Here is a 6166-nt window from a genome sequence, read left to right as displayed (position 1 = left end):
CCACCAGCTCCGTCCTTACCACCTCTTCAGTTGACAGTGATATTATTCCAGAGTCTTAATAGTTTGACTGTGTGCCTCTCATTATAGCCCGTCTGAGGCCCATCAGTTGTTTTCTCTTTGAAAGAAGGTGGCTGAGAGACTATTTTGAGGTTTGTGCCCTGGAGACCCTGAACCTCTCCTGGGGTAGGCACTGATGTCACAAGAACAGCATCTGTGTCCCAGCCTGAGAGTCAGTTAAAGGAATGACTCTTTCCAGTGGCCAAAGACAAAGTGCTTCTCTGTCACTGGGCCTTAGGAGATAGAAAGGGCTGGAATAAAGCTGCGTACTGCCCTAGAAAACCATCCACATCAGCCACATGGGGACTGCCACCTCTCCTCCAGCAGTCCATGGAATGAGCCTGAACCTAGGACTGCCTGCACATCACACAAGTGTAAAAAACTGTGCAGAAGGATTTTCCTGCTTCCATGACCAGAGCACCCCACTCACTCATTCCAAGGTGCTGGAGTACAAGGAAGTGGCAAGTAGATCAGAATCCGGGCCCACTCAGCAACCAGAGAATTAGTCCCTGCTGGCGACGGGGGACGTTTTAAAGTGGGTGGACTGTTTTAGTAGCTAAAAACAGCTGGGATCTCCCCAAGACAGCGTTGAAGAGTGATTTGGTCAAGCATGGCTGAAGCCAACGGTTAAAAAAATATTTATAATCTCTCACTGTGTTAGAGTCAGTAAATCAATCTCACAAGTACAGAAATAAACTGAGCTTAGAAATATTTAAATTACGGTATTAAAATTGTTACCCCAAGATATTTTTAAATTAACTTCGACCAAGTTATTCCCACTAAAAATATTTTTAATTATACGTTATAATGAAGGCAAAAAGTTTCTGTTCGATTAATAAATTAAAAAGTAACAGTTTAAGATACTGGGTGTTTTTTTTTTTTTTCCACATTCTTTGAAATTTCTTCCCTGGGGTATATTTTTACATAAAAATTAAGACAGTAGTTGATGTATGTTTGTTAACTTATTTATAATGATATAAATTTGTTGTCGAGTAAATTCTCAAATTTTATTTTTATTTTTTTGCCTTTTAAATTTTTTTTTCAATTACAGCTGGCATTTAACATTATTTTATATTAGTTTCAGGTGTACAGCATAGCGGTTAGACATTTATGTAATGTATGCAATGATCCCCCCAATTAGTCTAGTGCCCACCTGGCACTTATACATAGTTATTAAAATATGATCGACTATATTATCTATGCCGTACTCAAACTTTTCTTTTTTAACCGAAAGAGGTATCTAGATATACACCGTCAGAATAAAAAGGTAGGAAAAGGGGTCCGGAAAAGGAAGATGAGACGAAGGTAGAAGGAAAGAAATACGAAGAGAAGGAAGGGATGAGAAGTCTGAGACGAAGGGCTGGCCATTTTTATGTACAAAAGAGAGGAAAGAAGTTGGGAGGAGGGAAGAAGCACGTGAGGGGAAGACAGGCGAGGAAGACTGGGGTCACCGTTGTTCACATGACATCAGTGCCTGTCCCAGAAGAGGTTCAGGGTCTCCAGGCGCCGACATGAAAACAGCTTCTCAGAGACCTTTTCCAGACATCTATAAAAGGGAATGCAACATCTGGAAGGTCTCACACAGACTACACAGAGGGGCATATAGCCACATTTTTAAAACTCTGGAGTACCAATATTATTATCAACTGAATGGGTGGTAGAGGGTGGAGTGGTTAGTGGGGAGCGGACGGGAGGAAAACATTAGGTAAACTCTAAATGAGAACAGAAGTCATGTGTTAGGCTTTTCATATTCAAATGTGAAAACATCCTTTCAATTCAAAGTTAATGGAAAATACAATTTTTAGAAAGAGTGAGAATTTTAGTCCCTTAGAATTGATTTGCAAAAAACCAGTACACACTTTAAATGATATGCTTCCTCCGCTGGAGAATGGCATTGTATTGGGAATAAATGGCAGCATCTACGTTATAAGAGCTTGTAAAAGTCTAATAAAAATATATTTTTGTGCAAAGTGCTTTCTGTACCTCTGAGAAACTGCCTCAAAGTGATTCAGAGTTCACTCAGAAAAATAATCCTTGAAAGTCAACAAGCATTTATTCAAGGCTTACAATATGCTCTATAGTGTAGTAGAAATTGTGGTGGATATTACATACAGTCCTTGATTTCAAAGCATTTGTCTACTTTTAGGTAAATTGAAGATAGAGATTACAGTATAGGCTTGATACAGTTATGAGTAAGCACTCATGTTAGTATTTACAAAGAGACAATGCTGGACAAACTTAATAGAGTTGAGTTGTGATATTACATAGAAAAATGAGAGAAGGGAGCAGAAGTGTGGGTTGGAGTAAGAGAGAGAAAACATTGTCCAAGAGTTCAGGAAGAACAAAACAATAAGAAACAGAAGGGAAGACAATAGGAAGTTTAGACCAGGAGGGAAAGAAAAAAAGATGAAGTAAGAATAGCCAGAGGAATGGAGACCCCAGAGCCTGAACGCTTGCTCATTTTCTTTATGTTTTCCATTAGGTAATAACATTTATTGAACAAGCATTTATCTCTTAAGCATCAGGCAAGGTTATGAGCAATGAAGAAAAGGAGTTAAAAATGACGTGATCCCTACCCAGGAAGAAATTGCAATTCAGGGTAAGCAAAATAGTAAAGCATTGGTTACATGGCAGTGGGTGATGGACTCTGCCAGAAAAAGTAGTTCATGGGAACTCGGGAGGAAATTAATTTACCTACAAGATCCACATGCTCCAGGATCTCAGATGTTTTGTTTTCAAGGATAAAAATCGAAGGAAAAAGTATGCTGAAATTGATGCATACTTGAAATTGATTTTTCTTTATTCAAGAAACACTTATCCACTAATCTAGAGAGATAATCTGTGGTTCGTCTGTTCCCATCTAGGAGCGCGGTTTGACCGATCAAGTATCTCAGCCCTGATTTCATATTAGAATCACCTGATGTGATGCCTGGATCACTTAGGTGGAACCTAAGGAACGGCATTAATTTACAAACTTCCCCAGACGATTCTAATGTGCTTCTAGAGTTGAGACTCACCAGCCCATAAATAGACTTGGACAGACTCCTGCTACAGCAGAAGCTTATCAAAGTTTTCTGGCTCAGTTCCAGATGTTATAAACAGAAACAGCCTCTGTTGGTGACACTTATATCCTGTCCTTATACTTCCCATTTATATACTGCACCATTTGGTTGAGTCCATACCACATTTGGTCTTGATGAAATTGATTTTATTTGAAGAACATTCTTGTTTTGAAATTTTGGCTATTTATTATTGGGTCATACATGTTGGCAGAAATGTAGCTGGCCAAACAATTCTTTTCCAAGGATATCTATTTTAAAAATTAGTTAATTAATTAATTAATTTGGACAGCGTAACATTTTCACGAGAATATAATATTCAAATAATTTATTAGTATCAATTGCAATCTCTAAGAAATGGCTAAATATAGCTACTTATCAATATATTTTAAAAGAATCAAGAACAAATTAAGAACTTTTATATGAAATACATATACATGTTATTGCTATTTAGCAGAAAACTACTACTTCAGCTTATTCTAATGCAGATTTTAACTCTTGATAGGTTTTGTAGACAATAAAGATTAACCCAAATCTTGACATCCTGTGACCTCTGTAAGCCTTTTGAATTCTGCCTGTATTATGATCTCGAGTTGGCCTTTGCAGTTTAAGGGTTGGAAACAAAACAGTTTTCAGTTGTCTACCTACAAAACAATATCAGGAAATATTTCGAGACTAATGAGCATTGCCAAAATGCTTTCTTCTTTCTTTGTCCAGTCTCCCACAGAAAATATTGGATTCCTACCTCCTTTTCCTTTGCAGTTAGAAAAAAAGGAGCTGACAAGTCTATTGAGACAGCATTATCCCCACCCTCATAGGCTCTTAACCAGCGCATGCCCTCGTGGGGGTCTGGAGCACAGGCAGCGAAGTACTTAGTCTCTCTTCTCTCTGTGTCATCTATTCAGTTTTCCAGCCTCCCCTTACTGACCAATGGGCCAAAACCAACCACAGCTCTCTATTTACCTGAAAAGGAATTAAGCTCCTTTGCCTTCTGAAATTTTTAAATATAATTTGAACAAATTATTTTCTGGGTACTATAGAGACTTACAGATACTGGAAAACTTGTTGAGTAGGGCTCATGGCTGATACAATGGTGTAATATAACACCATTTATGTTACATCTATTTTATTTAAATGAAGTATAACTGAAGTATAACTGAAGTATAACAGTTATACTTCATTTAAATAAAATAGATGTAACATAAATGGTGGAAATTCTATGTTAAGAATTGTATCAAAATGTATATATAATTTAATATTAATATATAAATATTAAATCACTATGTTGTACACTGAAACTAATATAATGTTATAGGTCAATTACATCTCCAAAATTTTTTTAAAGTTTAGAACTCTGTAAACCAATGCATAGAAACATTGTGATAAGCTTTTAAAGCATGATAAATTAATAGAGAAACAGAAGCAATGATGGTTAGGGTGATTTATGCAGACTGCCTCATCAAAATGCTTTCTTAATCCAGGTATGCAAGCTGATGCACCAAGGATGCACATTAAGTGTGAGGGAATTCAAACATCTATGTATTAGGAGTCAACTTTTGCTAAATAGAAATAATCTAAAAGCAAATCGATAGATGAAATAAAAACAGAAAATTGTCAGAGAGAGTTGCCATGTCATTTTATTGTGCATAATAATAATTACACTTTGCAAAGGAAATTTCAAAGCAGAAGAGGAGGCATAAGTAAAAATACATGTCCAGATACTCTAAAAGAAAAAAACAGCTGAAAGTAGATGGAAGGGTCCAAAATATAAAATTAGAACAATATAATTAAAACAGTCGTGATGAAGAAGAAAGAGAAGCTCCTACAGATACAGAAATGAATTAAACACTTTCATCTGAGTTGAAATCACAGTGCAGTCCTCTAAAATCAGCCTTCCAGTCACCAGCTGTGGAAGCCATTATTATGATGCGTTTATGTATTAAAGAGAAATGTATCCAATCGAGATGTTAAGTACATAGAAAAAAATAAATACAAAATAATGACGTCGGAAAGGTAAGAATAATATTTGGAGTAAAAAGATCTTAAAAACTATGTTCAAAAAAAAAAAAACAGGTTAAAGTGGGTGGCAAAAATAACCTCAAACCTTCATTTAGAGAAAGCTCAAGGAAAGGTAGGTCCCTGCCTTTAGGATATGATATAATTTTAACAGATTACCAAGGGGGAATAGAACTCAGAAAATATTGTTTTGCTTTTACATTTTTCTGTGAAGGAAGATATACTGTAAACCAGAAAACCCGGAATAATAATTGATGCTAAAAAAGAGAAAGTTAGCATAGATGAGTCTCCATGGTTTGCGTCACTACCTCCTAAATGTTTGTCTTCTGCAAAATAAGAAAAAGAAAAACAATTTAGTTGAATTTACTTTATAAAACTCCAATTTAAGAGTGTCCTTTATTCGTATACTATTTTCTTCATTTGCTTTTGAAATTTTCACATATTTTTGTTTTTGTTTTAGTGAAATATTGGTGACGATAGATGTAAGTTAGCTGTAATGTCTTTATATAATGAAATAAAAAGTAAGCAATGTTATGTTAGTTACTATTTTTAAGTTTTATTGGGTCACAAAATCTAAAAACCTGGGTTTTCTTGGTTTTTTTTCAGTTTTTAAAGGTCCTTTGAATAAAGAAGAGATGCACATGATAGAAATTGAAAAGGTACATATAACCATGTGGCCTTTTGCCTGCCTTTGTCCTCCAGCCTCTTGTCCTCCCAATTTCCTTCCAGAAAGGCAACCACTGTAATCAATGCTGTACATAATATTGCACAAGTTATGAAGTTTGCATAAAATTGCCTGTGCTTTTTACACAAATAACAGCATACACACCTGATCTGTACCTCGCTTTTTTTTTTTCACATAGAAACTATATACATCCCATAGCCCAGAACATTGGAACCGATATTTTCATTGTATTCTGAGTTGAAACCAAATCTAGACAGTAAAATAATTTATTGATGCGTTTGTGGAATCATTGTCAGAAGTTTCTTAAGAAATGCTGTAGGATCAAAGAGGTGTCTTAACACCAGAAAGA

At 35.7% G+C, this 6166-nt stretch overlaps 1 protein-coding gene and 1 long non-coding RNA gene across 2 annotated transcripts in view; one reads left to right on the top strand and one right to left on the bottom strand.

The window, feature by feature from the left end:
- The window catches only part of CHRM2 (cholinergic receptor muscarinic 2), a 125385-nt gene that overhangs the window by 83500 nt on the left and 35719 nt on the right, over positions 1-6166 (top strand). The window lies entirely within an intron of this gene.
- Positions 4731-6166, bottom strand: part of LOC111739209 — a 6699-nt gene continuing 5263 nt past the window's right edge. Inside the window, exon 2 of the long non-coding RNA XR_002780174.1 lies at positions 4731-5458. This is a non-coding gene — a long non-coding RNA (uncharacterized LOC111739209). The remainder of the gene's footprint in view (positions 5459-6166) is intronic.

The sequence above is a fragment of the Pteropus vampyrus genome, unplaced genomic scaffold (genome assembly GCF_000151845.1).
Source record: "Pteropus vampyrus isolate Shadow unplaced genomic scaffold, Pvam_2.0 Scaffold48, whole genome shotgun sequence".
NCBI classification, from domain to species: Eukaryota; Metazoa; Chordata; class Mammalia; order Chiroptera; family Pteropodidae; genus Pteropus; species Pteropus vampyrus.
Note: the sequence above shows the minus strand (reverse complement) of the source record. Positions and strands in the feature narration are given on the sequence as shown.